At 43.0% G+C, this 23,152-nt stretch overlaps 1 pseudogene; it reads left to right on the top strand.

Annotated features, from left to right (window-relative positions):
* Positions 1 to 8,908: 8,908 nt before the first annotated feature.
* LOC101974012 (elongin-C pseudogene) lies at positions 8,909 to 9,196 on the top strand (annotated as a pseudogene).
* Positions 9,197 to 23,152: the final 13,956 nt, after the last annotated feature.

Raw genomic sequence — 23,152 nt, 5'->3', positions numbered from 1 at the left:
ATGTTCATTGTCAGAACAGGGGATGCATTGACTCGAAGAATCCAGGATATAGCCAGTGCAACAGTCAGCAGGTCTCTGTAGAGTCCCGGCAGGGCCAGCCAGCATCATGGGCATGTGATCTGTGCAGTCATGTGGTGCCCTGTGTTTAAAAGGGCTCTCTGCTTGGTTTAGTGCTGATAATCTTTAAACTCTTGATAATTTTAAACAAACAAAATAAAATCTCACAGTTTTGGTTTGCATTGGATCCTGTAAAGTATATAACCATTTTTGCCCAGGAGATAGAGAGTAGAGCCCAAGCTAGATTCTCTCTCTCTCTCTCTCTCTCTCTCTCTCTCTCTCTGTGTGTGTGTGTGTGTGTGTGTGTGTGTGTGTTTTGCAGGGGATTGAACCCAGAAGCATTCTGCCTCTGAGCTACACCCTCAGCCCTTTTTAAAATTTTATTTTGAGGCTGGACTTGTTAAGTTGTCCAGGCAGCCCTTGAATTTACGATCCTTTGCTCCAGCTTTCTGAGAAGCTGGGATTACAGGACTGTGCCACCACACCTGGCTTATAAACACATTTTTAAAGTCTGTAAAGACACTCCAAGCTGATAGCAGTTGTCTCTTCTGGGGAAAGTCATCTAGGGAGCTGTTAATTTTTTTCTGTGAGTTTATTTATTACATGGAGATTGTACTCAGGTATTACATAAATTACAAATACAATTGTATCAATAGATATTCTTAAAACACTAAAAGAGAAGCAGCTCAGTTTGGGATTGTGACTCAGTGGCAGAGCACTTGCTTAGCCTGTGCAAGGCCCTGAGTTCAAATCCCAGGATAGAATCCCATGGGGAAAAAAAAATCTTGAGAGAGGAGAAAAAAAAAAAAAAAAAAACAGGGCATGAAGCACAGACACTGAAGATTGGTGGAGGCTCAGGGCCTGATGAGGGTAGGTGTGAACAGAGGAAGGGAATATTGGAAGAAGGAGCCCAGAGGCAGTGGGCAAAGTGAGTGTGGGTATTAGTTCTATGAGAATTCAGAGTTTGTATGTCCCCTTGAGTGGGGTGGTGGAGGGTGATAGGAATTGTCAAAGGAGCTGTCAAGACTCTAATTGTCGAGGTTCATGGTGGCATATACCTGTGATCCCAGTGACTCTGGAGACTGAGGCTGGAGGATCACAAGTTCAAAACCAGCCTCAGCTACTTAGCAAGACCCTAAGCAACTCAGCAAGACCCTGTCTCTAAGTAAAATATAAAAAGGCTGGAGATGTGGCTCAGCAGTTAAGCACCCCTGGGTTCAACCCTTAGTACAAAAAAAAAAAAAAAAGAATGAATTATCAAAGGAGATGAAATAGGCTGCAGAGGTGAGCACAGATGGATGAGGTGGGACTAGGTGGGAGTGTGCATACACAGGAAAGAATGGGACCCAGAGGTCAGATTTATCAGGTCTGGGAAACTAGAGGCAGTGTGGACCAGTGGACAGTGTTCAGGCTTTGGAGTCAGGGGTGCAACCAAGCTCCAAATTTGTGACATCTTAATTGTGCATCTATAACCTTGCTTTCTCCCCTGAGAAATAGAAAGAAGCCTGGCAAGGCTTGTGTGGCAGAGCTGCTAGGAGGATTTGATGAGATGATGTAGGTAAAGCCTTAGATCAGTGCCTAGCTCAGTCTGGGATCCCCAAATATTCCCTTCTCTTTTCGATTGATTCTGTAGTTTGAAACTTACATGCCAAGAATCATTTGCAAGTGTAGAGAGTCCTTCTTCCAAGCACTTCCCTCCCTGCTTTCTGGGAGGGCCAGGATCCCGAGTTCCACCCTGCAAAGCTAAGCCAATCAGGAAGGAAGAGAAGCTGGCTGCAGCCCAAGGGCTGGGGAGTCAGGGAGAAGAGAAACCAACCCTCCTAGTCCAGGTTGGTGGGGCTGCCAGGCTGACTCTGGGCAACCTTGTCAGGAGCCCTCCCTTTGGGATTTTCAGAAGAAAGGTGCTCTGTGAACTCTGATCCCGGTTTCCTCAAGTTTCTCTCAGCTTAGCTTTTTCAGGACACCCTCCCCCCAGCTCTGAGAACTGTGACTGATGGGCCCTGCTGCAGCTGCCCTCCTCCTCCTTGTGAATACAGATGTGCTCAGCAGCAGCTGTAACCCAGAGCCCACACCTGTTCCCTAGATCAGCTGCTGTAACTCTACTCCTGGGGAAGCAGGCCAGGTGCCCAGGCCTCGCCAAAGTCCTCCTTTCCAAAAGCAGGTGGAAAGGCGGACATCTGCCTGTCACAGCAACAGAGGGTGGAAAGCCTCAGTCAGGGAGTCTCAGCTACAGATCCTCTTCCAGGCTAGCCACGCTCCCAGCAGTACATGTCTCACGGGTTCTGCCCCTCGTACCTCCGTAGTGGAGTGGGAAGATTGAGGAGCAAGAACGAAGACAGGACATGCTGAACCCGGTGTCTCCAGCCCTCCAGACCCTCTTGGGGACCTTCAAAGTTTTCAAGTCAGGCTGATCTACCCTGGGCAGTGGGGGGCGCTGTGGGGCTCGCAATGTGATCCAGAGGAGACCAAAAGAACTGGAGCTAGGAGAGGCCAGGCTGAGAACGAGTTTAGAATCCGAGCAGGGCTTTCTCCTGAGAGGCATCGGCTGCGGATCCATTGGTCGCTGACCTTGGGCCACCACGCGAGAATTCCATCCCCCAGCATCCTTGAGAGTGCTCCGAGGGCGAGAGAGCAAAACGCCCTTCGCGGAGAGCCTGGAGGGTGGGGAACCCAGAAATCGCAAGTCTGTGGGAAATTTTTACCAAGGCAAATCCAAGGCACACGGCGTCTGACAACCGGACCTACACAATAAGTTGCACGTGCCAATGCACATAAAAACCTGCCGGTAGAAAACCAGATGGTGAGTTGGCATTGCTGATGTCTGCATCGTACACCCACACCCACATCAGGGCTGTTGCCGAGCATGCGCCCACTCCACGTTCGGGGAAGGGAATCTTGAGGCTGCGTGCTCAGCAATGCCAAGGTCTCAGTGGGAAGGTGCTCTCCAATTCCCAGGCCGCTCTGGCAGCGCCAGGAGAAACAGCACATGTGGCAGGCGGCTCGCCGCCAGGTGCGGGACACGGCTGACCCCTGCTGGCGCTTGTGGCTCTGCGGCAACCAGGGAGAGCCCCAGGGAGAATGGAGTATTGGAAAAACCGTGCAATCCGTCTGGGAGGGGTAGGAAGAAATATACCCCAGCTCAGAATCTCCTCATCTGGAGCTCTTTTGATGAGACCAAGAAGAAATTAGAATAAAACCCAGACTGAGTTTTTGGGAGGAGTGAGACAGACTAACAGCGTGTCCCCTTCAGCCTCTGTGGCCTGGAAAGCCCTGCTGCCAATCCTCTTGAAACTAAATTGGGAAGCCATTAGTAACACTTCATTGCAAGCTCAACCATTAGAGGACAAAAGGAAAAAAAAAAAAAGAAAAAGAAAAAAGAAAAAAACTACCCTCAAGTAGCACAATATTTTTCAATCATAATTTGATCTCTCTCCCTCTCCCCTTATTTCAAGGCAGAGAGAGCATTTGTGAAGTTTTAGCTTGATTTATTGAGGGTTTCACTTTCCTCTTAGACCTGCAGCTAAGATTTATTATCACGATTTTAATGCCTTCCCTTCCCCAAGGGATTGGTATTGTAGTCTTTGCAAAACCACTATTAAGAAATGAGATATCTAGTCTGGTGCTGTGGTGCAGGACTTGGGAGGCTGAGGTAGGAGGATGGCAGGATCAAGGCCAGCCTCAACAACTTGGCAAGGACCTAAGCAGCTTAGTGAGACCTTGTCTCAAAATAAAAACAAACAAACAAATAAATAAATAGAAAGGACTAGGGATGTGGTTCAGTGTTAAGTGTCCCTGGTTAAGTGTCACTTTGAATAACCTTCCAATTTACAGTCCAAAAAAAATTTTTAAAAGCTGATGTAGAGTATTTGCACTTACTTTCACTTCAGCCTAAACTCTATTAAGGGTGTCTGTGCTTCTGGTTATTCCACTGACTTTCAGCATGAGGTCTCCTCTACACAGCTGTTTCCCCCTCCCCTTTGGTAGTATTGAGGATTGAAACCAGGAGTGCTCTACCACTGAGTTATACCTCCCCACAACCCTTTTTATTTTTTATTGTGAGACAAGGTCTCCCTAAGTTTCTGAGGCTGGTCTGGAACTTGGGATCCTACTCAGCTTCCTGAAGTTGCTGGAATTACCAATGTGCCTGGTTCATCCAAAAATACTCTCATGGAAACACCCAGAATAATGTTTGACCAAGTATCTGGACACTGCAGGCCCCAAAAGTTGATGTATACCATTTAAACAAGTGACATGCAGTTTAAGAAATAAAGTACTACAAGCATGGTTTAGGCTGGTTCTTCATTGCATTCCTATCTGCAGAGGAAATACTAGTCTGAATTGGAAGTTAATCATTCCCAGCAACATTTATACTTTTGCTACATTATATGCTACATATGCACCACATATTTTAACTCTATGAAGGGCATTGTTTGAAGGGCAAAGTATATTCTATACTTTTCTTGGATGTGTGTGTATGTGTGTATGTGTGTGTGTGTGTGTGTGGTGATGGTGGTAGGGATTTAATACAGGGCTTCGTGCACACTAGGCAAATGTGCTTCCTCAGTTCTATAACTTTTTTTTTGACACAACATTATTCTTTGTAAGGTTTATTCTGTGCTGCTGTATAATATCTCATTGTATGACTATGCTATAACTTCTCAGTTTTATTTTATATAGCTTTTTTTCTTTCTTTCTTTTTTTTTTTTTTTTTTTTTGGTGTATGTGTACGTGTGTGTACGTGTGTTTGGTGGTGGTGCTGGGGATTGAACCCAGGGCTTTGCGCATGCTAGGCAAGCACTCTACCAACTGAGCTATATCCCCAGCCTTAACTTTTTTTGGTTATGATAAGCTGTTTGCTACGTATAGAAATTCTTATACATACCTTATTGAACATATTTGTATTTCTCCAGTAGTCAAACCAAGAGTGAAATTGATGGTTATAGAGTCTGGACACTTTTAACTTGACTACATCCATGCCAATACTTGGTATTGTCAGACTTTTTTTTGACAGATAAGTTTACACATCATTGTGATTTTAACTTGTTTTTCACCAGCTATTATTCAGGTGAAGTATCTTTCCCTAAATTTGTTGGTCATCAGGATCACTTCTATTCCTATCGTCTAATCTTTTTCCAATTGGACTGTTGTGCTTTTCCTCTTTGATTGGTAATAATTACTATTGTGGCTAATAATACTTTTTCAGTTAGATGCTTTTCACTTATCTTTTCTAAATCAGTAGCTTCTTTTACCTCCTTAGTCGTTTTATTGAGATGTAGTTTGCATCTCTAAAGTTCACTCATTTTAAGTGTAAGATTCAGTGATTTTTTTAAAGTAAATTTAAAGAATTGTGTAACTTTTACCACAGTCCAGTTTTAGAACATTTCCAACACCACATGCAATTCCTCCTACCCGTTTGTAATCAATCCCAATTCCCACCCCTAGCCACAGGCAACCACTAATGTGCTCCCTGTCTCTACAATTCTGCTTTTCTAGACATTTCATATAAATGAAATCATGCACTATGTGGTCTTTTGTATCTGACTCTTTTCACTTAGAATAACCTTCTAAAGGTTCATTCGGGCTGAAACTGTACTAGTTATTTCTTTTTACTGCCAAGTAGTATTCCATTGTTCAAATATAGCACGTTGTACTTATTCACCATTTAATGGATATTTAGCTAAAGTTATATCTGATGAGAAGCATCTCATATTTATTTATATTTTTCCTCCTATGTGTAATGTACCTTTATTTTTCCCTCTGGCTGCTTTTAAGATTTTTTGCTTAATCTTTAGTCTTTATTCATTTTACTACAACATGTTAAGTATGATTTTGTTTGCATTTATCCTGCTTGGTATTGCTTAAATATTTGGACCTGCAGATTATTATTTTTTCATCCAAATTTTAGCCACTGAATGCCTTCCTTCCTTCCTTCCTTCCTTCCTTCCTTCTTTCCTTCCTTTCTTCTTCCACAGTATTGGAGATTGGACACAGGCCTTACCCATGTAGGAAAGTGCTCTACCACTGAGCTACATCCCCAGCCCTTTTTGTTTTGAGACAGGGTCTTGCTAAATTGCCCAGGCTGGCCTCAAACTCTCAATCCTCCTGCCTCAGCCTCCCTAGTAGCTGAGATTACAGGTGTGTACCACCATGCTTACTATAATTTTCTTAAAGTCTTTATCTGCTGATTTCCTTGATTAGCTCATCTGAGGGTCTAGTTTTCTTATGGTTATGGGTCATATAAAATTTGTATTCTATATATTTATATGAAAGAGCAGTAGAGATTTAAGCATAATATTTTCTTTTGTTTTGTTTATTTGCCAAGGAGAGCTTGCTCTTTCCTCTCTTTGGCAATTAAGCTATATAAGCATAAGATCATTGCATCCTTCTGGACGAAGTAGTCCCTTTATTTTTTATGAAATTATGCTCCTTATCCCTGGTGATAGTCTGCTGTGAAATCAGCTGTGTCTGGGATTAATACAGCAATACTGACTTTCTTTTGACTAGCATTAGCATAGTACATGCTTTCCCATCCTTTTTTTTTTTTTCAATATTTATTTTTCAGTTCTCAGCAGACACAACATCCTTGTTGGTATGTGGTGCTGAGGATCGAACCCTGGCCGCACGCATGCCAGGCGAGCGCACTACCACCTGAGCCACATCCCCAGCCCGCTTTCCCATCCTTTCCTTGTTTTTATATAAAGTTCATTTCTATGGGTAGCAAATAATTGCGTCTTACTGTATTTCACTGCATAACTATTGCAGATTTTATGACAACTTTTTATTTTGCAAAAAAGTGGGGTGCAACCATTATGTGAAGCTTATTTTTTGTTGCCTGGTATTACTTACAAATTACCACACTGTCTTTGATGTAAGATTAGGATGCACAAAATATTCATGAATACATGTTGAAATTGTATAGTCCAAATCAATGCACAACATTCTTTATGACAATTTAGCAAACATTTTTCTGGTCTGAAAAAATTAACAAATGAATTGTTATTGATTTGTGCATTATAGACAAAATATTAAACTTGAGAAATTTACTACAGTGTTATGAAAGTTTGGACTTGCAAAATTTAACCTTCTGTGTCCAAACATTTTGTGCAGATTTGGTTATTTGGTGCACTGTCCTTAGCACCACACATATAAGATGAGTTTACTGTTAGGATGGCAGCCCCCTAAACAGATGACCCAAGTCAGCTTTTGGAAATATTCTCACAATGTGCTAGCATGGAGAATTCTAGGCTCTCAGTACAGGAGGAGACAAATGTTCATCCATATGTCAGTGGTAAATACATTGCTGCTGTTTACATTTTAAGTGGTGTAAGGAACAGAATTATACCATGCGGTGATTATGCAATGAAAGGTCATAAACCAATTTTTGAACTAAAAAAAAAAAAATAGGTGCCATGATTATGCAGTGGTGACAATTACATGGAGAAATACAGTCCTTGAAAACAACAACAACAACAACAACAAACAGCCCAACTCTCTCTCCTTTGTAAAATGCGAAGTTTAGACCACTTACATTTAATATAAATGTCGACATGGCTGGGTTTGAGCCTGCTGCCTTACTACTTGTTTTCTATCTGTCCCGTGTGTTCTAATGTTCTTCTATCCCCCCACCTTTTTTTTTTTCATGCTCTTAGATTGACTACTAGCTGTACTTTGTTATTTTGTTATCTCAGTGGTTGCTTTAGGATTTATACCATATGTCTTTAGCCTTCCCAAATCTGCCTTCAAGTGATAGTATATGATTTCATGCATCCATATAAAAACCTTGGAGTGATGCATGTCTGTTTTTCCCCTCCTGGCAGTTATACTATCACAGTTGTGCATTTGTTTTTATAAATGTTATAAACCCTGAAATGTATTGTTATTGATTTTGTTCTGATTAAACAGTCAATTTTTCTTTCTTTCTTTTTTTTTTTTTTTTTTTTTTTTTTTTACAATACTAGGGATCCAACCCAGGGTTTCAGGAATGCTTGACAATCATTCTACCCTTGAACCACATTCCCAGTCCTTAAACATCTTTTTAAAAAAAGTTTTAGGGCTGGGGATGTGGCTCAAGCGGTAGCGCGCTCGCCTGGCATGCGTGCGGCCCAGGTTCAATCCTCAGCACCACATACCAACAAAGATGTTGTGTCCGCCGAGAACTAAAAAATAAATATTAAAAAAATTCTCTCTCTCTCTCTCTCCTCTTTCACTCTCTCTTTAAAAAGAATAAATAAAAATTTTAAAAAAAAGTTTTAAACAGTATTTTAAGACCTTACAGGGCTGGGGATATAGTTCAGTTGGTAGAGTGCTTGCCTTGCATACATGAGGCCCTGGGTTCAATCCCCAGCACCACAAAAATAAATTTAAAAAGTCTTACATTTTTATCCAGGTAGTTAACATTTTTGGTACTCTTCATTTCTGAAAGATATTTTTCTGGATACAGAATTCTGCATGGACTAGCAGGGCATGGTGGCACACCTCTGATCTCAGCTAAAGCAGGTAGACCAAGAGTTTGAAGCCAACTTAGCAAGACCCTGTCTCAGAATTAAAAATAAAAAGGACAGGGGAGGTCGCTCAGTGGCAAAGCACTCCTAGGTTCAATCCACAGTACTGCAAAACAACAATAAAACCCCCAGAGTTCTATGTTGATAGTTCTTTTCTTTTAGTACCTAAAAAAATGTTGTTCCTCTGTCTTCTTGCTTGCATTATATCCACTGAGAAATAAAACCTGATTCTGACAGACTCTGTCTCTCAGCCTCACCAGGAAACTACTTCAGCTCCTATGAAACCAAAGCAGAATTTTATAAGAGCATTAAGGATGGAGAGTCCAAGGTGGCTGTGAAAGTCCCAGGCAATGTATGTCTGATTGACATCTTCTGCTGGTTGTGAATGGATTGTAAAAAGAGAACATGCACTCACATCAGGAACAACAAACACCATGTTGAGTGGCTTGGTCAGTTTGCAGAAAATGACACTAACAAGCCAATTTTAAAGAGGGCCCTTCACATGTGCTATCAAAAGTGTGCCTGTATTTTACCTAGAAGGCTGATTACCCTCACCGATCAATGGGATTCCCAAGTCACCAATTGCATCTGAACTTGCACTAGAACTGCTGATAGCTGTAAGCTTCCTAGATTGTTAAAGAAAATAATTATAATAATTTACTCTTTCCAGTTACAAAAACATCCTTAATCTTTATCTTTGTTCCTTTTTTTTTACTTCTATCTTAGCACTTCCTTTAACATTTTTTTATATTGTAGATCTGCTGGTTATGAATTACTTGACCTTTCCTACATCTGAAAATGTCATTATTTCACTTAAAAAATGTGTAGTTCTATTGAAATAAAATTTACATACCATGCAAATCACCCACTGAAAAATGTACACTTCAACTTCTTTTTTTTTTTTTAACATTTATTTATTTTTTTTTAGTTTTCGGCAGACACATCCTTGTTTTGTATGTGGTGCTGAGAATTGAACCTGGGCCGCACGCATGCCAGGCAAGCGCGCTACCACTTGAGCCACATCCCCAGCCCGCAGTTCAACTTCTTAAGGACCACTCTATTGGGCTGGGGCTGTAGCTTAGTGGCAGAGCACTTGCCTAGCATGTGTGAGGTGTTCGATCCTTAGAACCACATAAAAATAAACAAATAAAATAAAGGTATGCTGTCCATACACAACTACAAAAATTAAAAAATCAAAAAGCCACTTTTTTAAGGTATGATTGACATATTTTAAAAAGTACATACTTAATGTATATGACCTAATGAATTTCAAGGCTTTTAGTATATTCAGAGTTCTGTAACCATCATTACAATCTAATTTTAGAATATTTTATCCCTCCCCAAAGAAACCTGGAGTACCCATTACAAGTCACTCTCCATTCTTCCATGCCTCCACCCCCACCCTAACAACTGCTGATTTACTTTTCATCCCTGTAGATTTGCCTGTTTTGGACATTTCATGTATATAAATGAAATCATATAATATATGTGGTCTTTTAGGGCTGAACTCTTAGCATAATGTTTTTGAGGTCTATCCTGGTAGCATATAACAGTATCCAGCCAGATGCAACGGTGCAGGCCTGTAATCCCAGTAGCTTGAGAGGCTGAGGAAGGTGGATAGAGTTTAAAGCCAGCCTCAGCAACAGTGAGGCCCTAAGCAACTCAGTGAGATCCTGTCTCTTAATAAAATACAAAATAGGGCTGAGGATGTGGCTCAGTGGTCTAGTGCCCCTGAGTTCAATCTCTAGTACCGAAAAACATACAAACAAACAAACAAAAAACAGTATCCACTCTTCTCTATTGCTGAATAACATGGCCTTGATTGTTAGGAGACTTTTGTGAGTTTTTTTGGCATGGGGGAGGGGGCTTTGTACAAAATTCAAGTTTTTGCTTTTTGTATTTTAAAGATGCTGCTCCACTCCCCTCTTCCTTGCATAATTATCAGTGAGAACTCTCCTCTATATCTTTACTCTTCTCTATTTACTGTGTCTTTTTTCCTCTAGGTGCTTTGAAGACTTTTTATCACTGGTTTTAGACAATTCAATATGTTTGGAATTCAGTATGTTTGGAACCTCTTCTCCCTGCCTGCCTGCTTTCTTTTCTTAATTCCTTCCTTGTCCCTCCTTCTTTCTCTCTCTTCCCTTATCTTGCCTTTTCTTGTCTTTTGGTACTAGAGATTGAACCCAGTGCCTCTCTGCCACTGAGCTATATCATTTTCCACTTTGAGACAGGGTCTTGCTAAGTTGTTGAGGCTGGCCTCAAACTTGTGATCCTCTTGCTTCAGTCTCCCGAGTAGCTCGAATTACAGGTGTGGGACTCTGTGCCTGACTTCTCCTCATGTTTCTTTTATTTGGTCTTTATTGAGCTTCTTGAATGGGTATGTTCACAGTTTTCATCAAATGTGGGAAAATTTTAGCTATTTATTCTTCAGATATTTCTTCTGCATTTAGGGAATACAATTATGTGTATATTAGGTTGGGGTTGTCAATTCATTTTACTGATACTTTCTTTATTTTAAAAATTTATCTTTTCTCTCTGCATTTCATTTTGGCCAGTTTTCATTGCTGCCTTTGAGTTTGCTAATTTTTTTCTTCTGCCGTGTCTAATCTGCTGTTAACCTCAATCTGTGTATTTTTCATACATTACAGTCTTAATCTCCAGAAGTGAAATTTGGGTCTTTTATTTCTTTAATCTGTCATGTGTCTGCTGATATTTTGAACACATAAGATCCCTAGTATCTGTTTTAATATCCTTGTGCGTTAATTCCAGTCTCTGTGTCAATTCTGAGTCATTTTCAATGGATTGGTATTTTTTTTCCTCTTTGTGGGTCACATTTTCCTGCTACTTTGTCTGCCTGGCACTTCTTTTTTAAATGGATGCCAGACATTGTGAATTTTACCTTATAGGGCAATGGACATTTTTGTCTTCCTATATAAATGCTTGAGCTTGGTTCTGGGATGTGGTTATGTTTGGGGAAATAGCTGATCCTTTCAGGCCTTGCTTTTTAAGATTTGTAAGGGGAGTGTACTCAGTCTGGGGTTAATTTTTCATTAAGACAGCCCTCTTCCCATTTACTCTCCTGGATGCCCCATGACTCATGAGGTTCCATTCCTGCTGAGAACAGGCCCTGCTTCTGACCCTGTAGGACCTCTGGGTACTGTTTCCTCTAATTCTTTGCAGTGGTTCCCCCCAACCCCCATCGTTCCTCCCAGGAATATCAGATACCTGTTCCTCCCCACTGAATGCTCCCTGAATCTCCTGGAGATCTCTGCAGGGAGCTTTTGCATAGGCCCTTTTCTCTCCTTTGCCTGGTGAATTCTAGCAAAATTTTCCGACTCTCAGCTCCTTCACCTCCACTCAGGAAATCTGTTGAGCTCTGCTGGGGTTCACCTTACAGTGCTACTGTCTGGAAACTCCCTAGGAGGCTCACCTTGTTTGTTTCTCATTTATTAAGGGTCACTCTGCTCTGCTATCTGATTTCCAGTGTCTTGAAAAATGTTGTCTGATGTATTTTGCCTTTTGTTGTTGTGGTTTGAAGCAGGAAGACCCCTGATAGTCCATCTGGGCCAGAAGTAGAAGCGCATTAAAATGGAAGCACCTAATCAAACAAGCCTGACAGGAAACACGCAGGTCCCTAGACACAACATTTATGGAACTTCAGTTTAAGAAATGTTAACTGGGTGTGGTGGCACAGGCCTGTACTCAGGAGGTTGAGGCAGGAGGATCACAAGTTTGAGGCCAGCCTTGAAAGTTTAGTGAGATCCTCAACAACTTAGTGAGAGTCTATGTCTCAAAATTAAAAAATAAAAAGGACTGGGGATGTAGGTCAATGGTAAACACCCAGTTTAAAAGAAGAAAGAAAGAAAGAAAGAAAGAAAGGTTGTTTAATAATCCAAAGGTAAGTGATTTAAAAATGAGCAAAGGATTTGAATAGGCATTTCTCCAAAGAAGACATACAAATAACCAAAGCACAGGAAAGAATGTGCAATATCATCAGTCATCAGGGAAATGCATGTGGATACCTTAGTGAGATACCACCCGTACCCATTAGGATGACTGTGATCAGAAGACTGATAATAACAAGTCTTAGCAAGGACTGGAGAAACAAGAGCCTTCATACGTTTAGGCTGTGAATGTTAAATGGGGCAACTGCTTTGGAACATAGTCTGGCGGTTTCTCAAGGTCTAAGGAACAGTTACCATATGATCCAGCCATTCCACTCCTCAATATGTTCCCAAAAGAGATAAAATATACATCCTTACAGAAAACATACAAATATCCATAACACCATCATTATTATTATTATTATTATTATTTTGAGAAAAAGGAAGAAGAAAGTTTATTGCTTTGCTAGCAAAGGAGAAACACAGGGGACTTCCTGTGTCAGAGGCTGTGATTCTGCCCATCAGCAGGAACAGGGGGCTTTTAAAGAGGTGACTCAAAGACTACATGCTACAAGTTCTCTGTTGAAGTTGTAATTCACTTGTTAATTTGGGAGACAGTCGTCATAACAGCATTATTGAAGATGGTCAAAAAGCAAAAAGCACCTAAATGTCCATCAAAGTACTGATACATGCTACAACATAGATGAACCCTGAAAACTTTGTGCTAAATGAAATAAACCACACATAAAAGGTCACATATCAAGGGCTAGGGATGTGGCTCAGTGGTCGAGTGCCCCTGAGTTCAATCCCCAGTACTACCCAAAAAAGGCCACATATTGCCCAATTCCATGCATAGGAAATATTCAGAACAGGTAAATTAATAGAAACAGAAAGTAGAATAGTGGATGCGTAGGGCTGGGGAGATTGCTGGGAAAATGGGAAGTGACTGCTAATGGGTGCAGGTTTCTTATTAGGGTGACAGGATGTTCTGAAATTGATTGTGGTGATGGTTGTCAAACTGTGAATAGCCAGGCTTGAGGGTGCACACCTGAAATTCACCCCGGAAGCTGAGGTGGGAGGATCACAAGTTCAAGATCAGCCTGGGCAACTTAGAGAGGCTCTGTCTCAAAACAAAATAAGAAAGTGTGTGGATGTAGCTCAGTGGTAGAGCACTTGTACTAGGCCCTGCGTCAATACCCAGGACTGGCAAGAAGGAAAACAAAAAACAAACAAACAAAAAACCTTGTGAATACATTAAATGTCTACTGAAAACTGCTGAAATGTATACTTCAAGTTGGAAAATTATATGGTAGATGAACTAATATCTATAAAGTTGCTTTTGATTATTTATTTATTTGGGTACAGGGGATTGAACCCAGGGATATTTTATACCAAGCTACATCTCTAGTCCTTTTTATTTTTTAATTTTGAAACGGAGTCCCCCTAAATTGTTGATGTTGGCCTTGAACTTGAGATCTTCCTGTCTCAGCCTCCAGAGTCATTGGGATTATAGGTGTGCATCCTCTAGCCCAGCTGTTTTTGCTTTTTAAAAGAAATGCTCTTATATGCTGCATGTCCATAAAAAACTAGATGCTTCCAGCAACACTCTCAAGCTCTCCTGGAGAGTCCAGATCAGGTATGATTAAGAAACCATGATATCGTTTTTTATATCATCTGGACTGCTAAGTCCCTCCCTCCTTCCTTTCTTCCTTCCTTCCCTTCCTTCTCAGACATTTAGTATGAGCTAGATATGTCCGAGGACTCAGTTTATCCAAGTTGACCAAGATCCAATCCTGTCCTCCAAGTATTTAAACCTCTTGTTGTTTCTTAGTTCTTTGTAGCAAAGGACCACAGCTAAAAAGGAAAGTTCTGTTAGTATCACTTCTGTATGTCCTGAACCAGGAAGAGAAACCTAATCTTCTGAGTCACATAAATCTGCACTTAGGGGAACTCAGACGAAGGAGCTCCAATGCTCATAAGCAATGAAAAACACTGTAGATAGACTTTAATATCTTGCAGCCATTTAGCCCTTGTTTTAATCCATTTTATGTTGCCAATAATATAATACCAGGCACTAAGTAAGTTATAAAGAAAGCAGATTTACATCAGCTTCCAGGAATGCAAGACCCAGAGGCCACATCTGGTGATGGCCTTCTTGCTGACAGAGAGTCCCAAAGCAGTACAGGACATTACAGGGCAAGAGACAGGGAGCAGGTGTGCATGTGTGTGTGTGTGTGTGTGTGTGTGTGTGTGTGTGTGTATGTGTGTGTCTTTTCTGGTCTGTCTCCTTTTCTTATAAAACCACCAGAATTCTAACATGGGGACTTCACCCTAATGACTTTAATTCTATCACCTTCCAGAGACGGCACCGGTGAACCCTATAGTCAGATTAAATTTCCATCCTCTTAAATGGGGTTAAATTTCAACTCACAAAGATTTGTGGGACACAGTTCATTCATATCTGAGCAAGCAAAGCAAGTTCTCCTCTCCAAGCTGGGTCATGGAATGCCCATAGGGAAGGAAGCTCATGAGTCCTTGCACTTGGGTCTCTGGGCCCAGACAGCCGGAGCTCACTATGGAGCAAGGGATTGGGGGAAAGCATCTCACTTCTCCAGCCACACTGGATTCCTCACACTCCTGGCCTTTACACCAAGTTTGTGCATCTTTTTTTATAAGGCCAGCAGTTGATAGGGAGCATCCTGAACACTGGAGTCTTGGTTCCACCACAGGCCTTGAACCTCAACCTCAGCTGTTGTCCTTGAGCCCACTCCCTCCGTGGTCATCTCAACACCAACCTGCCTTCCTACCTAAAGGCTCTGTCTTGTCTCTGCTCCAGATCTTGCTCTAGCCCTTGCCTGATAACTGCTGTCTGCTTCTGTTTTACCTCAAACTGACATCTGCCTTGTGTTGTGGTTGTTGGGGACATATCTTATCCATCTTGCTGCACTATGACTTCTTGTTAACTGCTGCTTCCTTGTTCTGCCCTGTCCACTTCGGCTCTCAGTTTGGCAATAGCCTCTGGCTCTTCCTGGCTACTTGCTGTAATGACCCCCCCCCCCCGAACTTCCCCCACCACAATAACCAGTCTAGTCAGAGCTTTGGGTGATGGCCTCCTCTGTCACTACTCCACGGCCTCAGCCAGCTGGTACTGGCCATCGCTCTCAGCCTCCTGCCTCCCCCACTTCAGTATGCCTCTCCCCTTTCTTAGCGTTTTTTCGTAGGAGAAATGTCTTAGGGCCGATGGCTCAGTGGATACTTCACTGGTGATGCTCAGTCTATGAAAGCTGCTTCCTCTCAGAACATGTACCTTCAGAAGTCACATCAGTGGAAAGGCCACCTGAAATGGTTTTTCTGCCTGTGGCAACTTGTGTTTTCCAAAGATGGTTGCTGCAGTACTTCCAGAACCTTGCTATGCAGACACCAAGAGGTGGTGTCTATGTCCTAGGTTTCAAAAAGCAAGCCAGCTTCCTCCAGGCTCTCTCTGGGGTGTGCCCTTGTAATTCCAGCTGCCATAATGCGGGAGGGTCCAGGTCTTGTGGGGAAACATCAGCTCCTGCTGATGGTCCTGCTGACAGCCAGCCTCAGCCTCCAGCCAGAAGCAAGGAATCCTTCATGATGACTCCAGGCAGCAATCATCTGACTGCAGTCCCAGGGGAGATGCTAAGAGCTATATAGGCGAGCTCAGTAAAACCCCAGAACCAGGAGATGCTAAAATAAATAAATGATTGCTGTAAAAAAAAAAATCCCTAAGTTTGGTGTGTGTGTGTGTAGCTGGGGATGGAACCCAAGGCCTCTGGCATGATAGGCAAGCTCTCTGCCATTTGGCCACGCCCCCAACTCTTCTAACCATCCTTTATAGCCAGCTCATTAGCATGGCACCTCTCCTAGAAGCCTCTGGCTTCCCACAGTGAAGTTCTTCTCCTCTCTCAATTCCCAGTGCCCTGCTCTGCCAGCCCTTCTCTGCCACGTCCTGATCCTCCTGGCACCTAGCTCAATGCCCTCTATATACTAGGTGCTCAGTACCAGTTTTCTGTCTGGATGGATGATGGGAAATTGATTTCAGGGAGAGAACATTTGCAATGGAGAGAAGAGTATCTTGAATTGCAAAACTTAGCTTCTACTACCTTGGAAGACCTTTTCTCTGACCAGTGTCTCCAGGACATTTTTTTGGCTTAGTACAATCACAAGAATAGGAATTTATACTCCTTGTCTACATAATATGTCAAAATACATACTACTGTCATGTATAACTAAAAAGAACAACAACAAAATAAGTACCAAGTAATCCTGGTCAAAAATGATTCGTCGAAGCCTAGGCTGCCTTCCTAAATTCACCAGCAGGTGGCAACCTTGTTCACAGGTCTTATCCTTTGAACTGTGGATTCCTTCTGCACACTATCATAAAGCATCAACCAACACCACCTAAAGCAACCCGTGAGGACAGTCAGCTGCGATTCCTGACCCCCACCAGAGCTGCCAGCCTGGTAAACTCCATATTTCTTAAGCTTGTCTTTTGAATGAAATCCTTCCCCCGCAAAAGTCATCCAATCTTCTCCTCTCTTTCAGAGTGCCACGTGGACCCTGATGGAACAAGCGTGTGGCTTAACGCCAGGTCATTTCCAATCCACTTTGCTGCTTGAGGCAGATTAGCAGATGATCACGGAGAAGCCCCAGCAGCTGTGGTTGGGTGTCCTGACCCCGGAATGGGGAGAAGGGAGGTTTAAAGCAGGAGGGGAGCAAACTGATCAGGAGCAAGGGAAAGCTGGAGCGACTGGGCTGGGGGCTGACGGAAAAGTCCTCCTGAGCCTTCAGCCAAGCTCCCTGGCTACACACTCCCTAGAGAAGCTCTCTTGCTTACCAGCCCTGGGACTCCCTGTCCCCCCTCTTGTTCTGGCCTCTGAGGAAGAACCTTCTCCTCCTTCCCTGCTCCTCCTGCCTTTCCCTCCCCCGCTGACTGAGAGCCACCACACGCAGTCTATTGCCTATTTTGGACAGAGGCTACTGAGGGAGCAGGAGGGCAGTGGCCCTACATAGCTGTCAGGTCCCAGGGCTGAGGGAAGGAGAAGAGGAAGTGGTCATTTAAAGAGCTATTTGGACTGTTTCACAATGTCTTTGAGGACCCAGCCGTGAGCCACCCCTGTGAGTTTCTGAATCACCTTCCAAGCTCCCCTGGAACATTCTTTGTGCTTCACAGTATCAACTTCAACTTGAAAATCAGCTTTCCCTGATCGGGAGCCCCCTGGAGTCTATCCATTTTGTTCTTTTCCACATGTTTTCCCCCTTTTCTTGCCTCCAGGTATTTTATCTTTATGACAGCCACACACTGCCTTTTCTTTTGACAACTGCTGTGGTTTGGATATGATTTGCCCCTGGAAGTTTCACGTGCCAGAAGCTTGGACCCAATGCTATGGTGTTGAAAGGCGGGAGGACCTTTAAGAGGTGGAGCTTAGTGGGAGGTAACTGAATCCCAAGTGTCCTCTGAAAGGTGTCAATGCTGGTCTCACAAGATGGATTAGGTCTCCCAGGAGTGGGATAGGTTCTTATAAAAGAGCAAGCCTGGCCCCTTCCCATCATCCTCCTCTCTGACTATATAACCTCCGTCTCTCACAACCCCCTACCAGGTGTTATCTGCCATGAGATCCTCACCAGAAGCCAGTTTTGGTAGCATGTTCTTGAATGTTCAGAGCTGTGAGCAAAACAGACCTCTCTTCCTTATAAAGTATCTAACCTCAGGTATTTTTTTTCAGAGCAACAGGAAATTGACTAAGATAGCAACTGAGCTCATTTCTCCAGTAAACCCTGAGAGATTTTAGGAATGCTGAATGCAGAGACTGAGAGAATGCAGATCAAGAATGCTGGGCCCCATTCTACAGCTCCCTTTGACTTGCCTTATCACCTTACATACCACCCACATGGCCAGGGATGCTACATAATAAGCTTATACATTTTCCAAAAATTTCTACATATGGTCAATAAGTATTTTTTCTTTTGCTTGTTTCTTTCTTTCCTTCTTTCTTTTTGGTACTCGGGATTTAACACAGGGTGCTTTACCACTGAGCCATATCCACAACTCTTTTTATTTTTTATTTTTTGAGACAGTGTCTCACTGCATTGCTTAGGGTCTCACTACATTACGAGGCTGGCTTCAAACCTGTGATCCTCCTGCCTCAGCCTTCCAAGTTGATGGCATTATAGGCATGTGCCACCATGCATAAGTAGCAATAAGAAATTTTAAACATCATCTTTTTATTAAGATTCGGTACTAGTGTCTAAGAATATTGAGGTGGTCTGAGCTCTTATTTCATGCCAGAGGAGAACTGATGTCTAGATCATGGTTACACGGCCACTAAGTTAGTTACTTACTGCTCAATCCCTTGGTTTTCTCACATGCAAAAATAGTCCTTAAATCACTCAGTGACTATGAAGATTAAAGGAGATGATTGTGTAAGTGCTCAATAATTTTTCATTATTATCAATATTATTATTATTGAGTACCCAGGATTGAACTCTGGGATGCTTAACTCTGAGCCACATCCCCAGCCTTTTTTATGTTTTATTTAGAGACAGGGTTTCACTGAGTTGCTTAGGGCTTCACTAAATTGCTGAGGCTGACTTTAGTACTTGTGATCCTCCTGTCTCAGTCTCCCTAGTGGCTGGGATTATAGGCATGAGCCTCCTGCCTCAGACTCCCTAGTGGCTGGGATTATAGGCTTATTATTCTTAATAGTATTTTTTAAAATTATTTATTTTTTTTAGTCATACATGACAGTAGAATGTATTTTGATATATAATACATACATGGAATGTATATACATCAATCATATTGTCTATTCTATTCTTAATAGTATTTTTAATGAGTGACGATAAAGCTGAGATGCAAACTGCAAATTTAACACTGGACCTTTGAAAGTGTACTGGTTCCTGGCGATCTCAGGGCTCTTACTTTTTTTTGGATCCACGTTAGCTGTGAAATGGGTCTGAATGCCCCCTGGGAAACATGGAAGGCAATGAGTGTTTAAGGAAAATATTCTAATCTGTGCAGTGAGGCCTTCGCTCCCGAAGCCATCAGGTTTCCAAAATTCATTTTTTTAGCTCTCAAGAATCCTAAAGCCTCCCAAGAAGAAACTGAGGGGACAACTCACACATTTTCCAGGATGTATAGAAGGGGAGGGACTACTAAATGGCTTGGTAATAAAGGGACAAATACCCCTGTAGTAAGAGCACTAGAAGCCTCAATCTACCACTTACCCTCCTTGACTCCTCCGTTCATTTTCTTCCCAGGCATCTCCACACTTCCTAGGTCTCCCCTGGCACAGCACAAAATGAGTGCCACCCTCAAATATCAGTGTCCCTTGAGATTTTTTTTTTTCCTGAGCCATATCTCCAGCCCTTTTTATCTTGAGACAGGGTATTACTAAGTTGTTTAGGGCCTTGCTAAATTGCTGAGGTTGGCTTTGAATTTGCAATTCTCCTGCCTCGGTCTCCTAAATTGCTGGGATTACAGGCATACACCCCTGTGCCCTTTTTTTTTTTTTTTTTTTTTGTGTGTGTGTGTGGTGCTGGGGATTGAACCCAGGGCCTTGTGCATGAAAGGCTAGCACTCTACCAACTAAGCTATATCCCCAGCCCCTGCCATCTGAAACTCTTGTCTTTTCATCCTAGGTGTCAGATGTGCTGATGAACTTCAATTCCTTAGTTGACCAATTCTGTTCCAAGATCTTGCCCCTTCTCTTTGTCTCCTATCCAATTCTGAATCACCTCTTTTTCCTCCAGGGGGAAAAAAAAGTGTTCATCCTTTGTCCACTCACTGTCCCCTATGTCCCTTCTCTTGTGCCCCTGAAAGACTTTGGAGCCATACTAGTGGTTTATCCATTAGGTTTTAAACTCCTTGATGTTCAGATCTAAGTTATATTCTTCTTTATATTCTTAGCACTGGTGGTACTTAACCAGCACAGAGTGGGACCTTAGTAAATATCTTCTGAATGAATGGAAGGATGGAGGGATGGAGGGATGGATGGAAAGACAGAGAGATAGGTTGCTGGCTGTATGGATAGACAGATGAGTAAATGAACAGGTGGATGGATAGATGGATGGATGGACATGCAAGAAATCTCCGGCCCAGTCTGGACCTCTGAGCTCTTTAGGCTGATGTGCAGAGATAAATCAGCCACATGTCCCCATTTTCCTTCACCCTTACACTCAAGTCTCTTTCATTTGTGTTCAGTGGGGAAAAGGAAGACTTTGCAGCAGGAAGGGAGAGAGAAGATGTGACATCAGGATGGTGATGGGGGAGGAAGTAGCATAGAGGACTCCAGGGAAGGGAAGGGCCTGCCTACCTGACATGCCTGACTTCATCCCCAGGAGCTCTTAAAGTATCAACCCAGGTGGATTAGATAGTAGAGCTCATGGAGAAGAGCAGAAGATACTGTAAAGATTAGACATTTTTAAGAGTCCTGAGGAGCAACCAAGCCCTTGTGATATGCCATATTCCATCTTAGAACCCCCTATAGAAATGAGCTCTGACTGCATTGTCTCTGCAGATGTGGGTGCTGCTGGTTGGGTAGAGGCATTCTGGGTACAGTTATGTAACTGAGGTCAGCCAGAATGACTTTCCCTGCTCTGAGAAAATTTAGGCATCATAGTGTCCCATTACTGGCCTGTGGTTTCAACATCAGGCTCATGCCTGTTGGCCTGGTGGATAACCCCAATATCATCTTCATCTCAACTAGATCACAAAAGTGTTTTTTTTTTTTTGTACTAGGGATTAAACCCAGGGGCACTCAAACACTGAGCCATATCCCCAGCCCTTTTTTTTGTATTTTGTTTAAAGACAGGATCTCACTGAGTTGCTTAGGGCCTTGCTAAGTTGCTGGGGCTGGCTTTGAACTCCTGTCTCAGCCTCCTGAGCCACTGGGATTATAGGCATGTGCCATCATGCCTGGCCCCAAAGTGTTTTTAATCACAAATGGGCTAAGACCAAGCTCACATGCTTGGCAGCATACAGGGAAGCCAGTGGTGTGAGGTACTGGAAAACCAGCAGAGAGGGCAGAACCTGCTTGGCTTCCTTTATCTCCAATGCTGCCTCGCTAGCACCTAAGACACATGCACTCACTAAGTCACAAGCAGGGTGACAAAAACACTTACATACATACTGGATTGTCTCAGACAGCCATGCTACCTTAGTGAAGTTGGGAATACTGTCACCATATTAGTCACTATCAAAACCACTCTAGTTTGGATGACACATTGTTTGGCCACTTTATTTACATGGTGCTTTAAGATCCTCTGGAAGAAATCCAAGTGTGACTACCTTTCCCACTTTCCTTTTCCTCAACCATCTCTAAGAGCATTCCACAGAACAGGTTGACATATCCCCAGTGAAATCTATCAACTGATCCACAACTCCAGAGGAGAAAAGTCCAGACCAAAGAAGGAAATACAGGCATTTGCTCATTTTGTAAAGTCTTGGGCAGAACACCAAGGCTCATCTCTACAGGGTATTGAATACTGAAGAGACAGAGGAAACCCTCCAGAGATCCGCATAGTTGTGCAGGAACCCCATGGTCTCTAACACTGATCGCAGTTCTGCAATTTAATGTACCTCTTTATCTGATACTTGCTCAGGGCAAGAAAGACCAGGATTCTCCAGGTTTCTTCTTCTACAATTTGGTGGAGTCAGATGAGGATGGCAAATTTCTGCAAGACACACTGACTGGTTTCTTATCTCAGTCTTGGAGGGTCTTCATTACATATGATGGGCCTTGATGGAGGAAAGATGTTTCTTATGGGAGCAGACAAGAAAAAGATTTCATTTTCTGGATCACAACATTCTTAACTATATTCTTGAAAGAAAGTAAATTCAGCAACCCAAGGTTATAAATGAAGCCTGAGGGCTTGCCCAGGGTAGAAGATCTGCAGGACCTGGGGCATTTTGGGGTCAGAAAAGTTCCAATGCACCTGTAAAGCTGCCACTGGGCCAGATAAAACCTTGCCTGACAACCTGACATGAAAACCCCCTGAAACAGTTCTGAAAAGTGAGATTTTTCTTCAGGCCTTTAACCTTCAGGATGACACATACAGGCCCAGGCTACCAAGAGCTTCCTCTGGGGCAGTTCCCATGCCACCCCCCCCCCTCTCCTTACCCAGTTCCCTGACTTTCCAACTGCTTTTTAAAAAAATTTTTAAAATTTATAGATGGACACAATATCTTTATTTTGTTTATTTATTTTTATGTGGTGCTGAGGCAAGCGCTCTGCCACTGAATCACCGCCCCAGGCCTCCAATTGCTTTTGGAGGTGGCAGGGCAATCTCCTTTGGGATGGTTGGGTAAGCTGAGGGGACAAGAGACGTGTTCCTGAAGGTTGACTGGTCCTACACGGTCTCATTTAATCCTCCTCCCCCCAACATCCCTAGGGCTTATACCCCATGCACAGATGAACCTGAAGCCAACGGACTGCCGAGGCCACGGCTCAGCTAGTGGGTTGAAGGGTAAGGACCAGATGTGCCCTGTGTCTTACAGTCTGCCACAGGGACACGCAAATTTGAGCACCCCCACTCTTCCCCAGGTCCCCAGTTTATCTCGGGTCTGATCTCTCTGGTTACACCCCCGCCTTCCTGTGTTGCTGATAGGGAAACCCTGAGAAGTCCCTCCCACATGCAAGACTTTTCTCCCGCGACTGCGGCGGCCACTGGGCGCCCAGTGGGATCGCA

This window comes from Ictidomys tridecemlineatus, chromosome 10 (assembly GCF_052094955.1).
Source record: "Ictidomys tridecemlineatus isolate mIctTri1 chromosome 10, mIctTri1.hap1, whole genome shotgun sequence".
NCBI classification, from domain to species: domain Eukaryota; kingdom Metazoa; phylum Chordata; class Mammalia; order Rodentia; family Sciuridae; genus Ictidomys; species Ictidomys tridecemlineatus.
The sequence above is the reverse complement of the archived record's forward strand: the minus strand, read 5'-3'. Positions and strand labels throughout refer to the sequence as shown.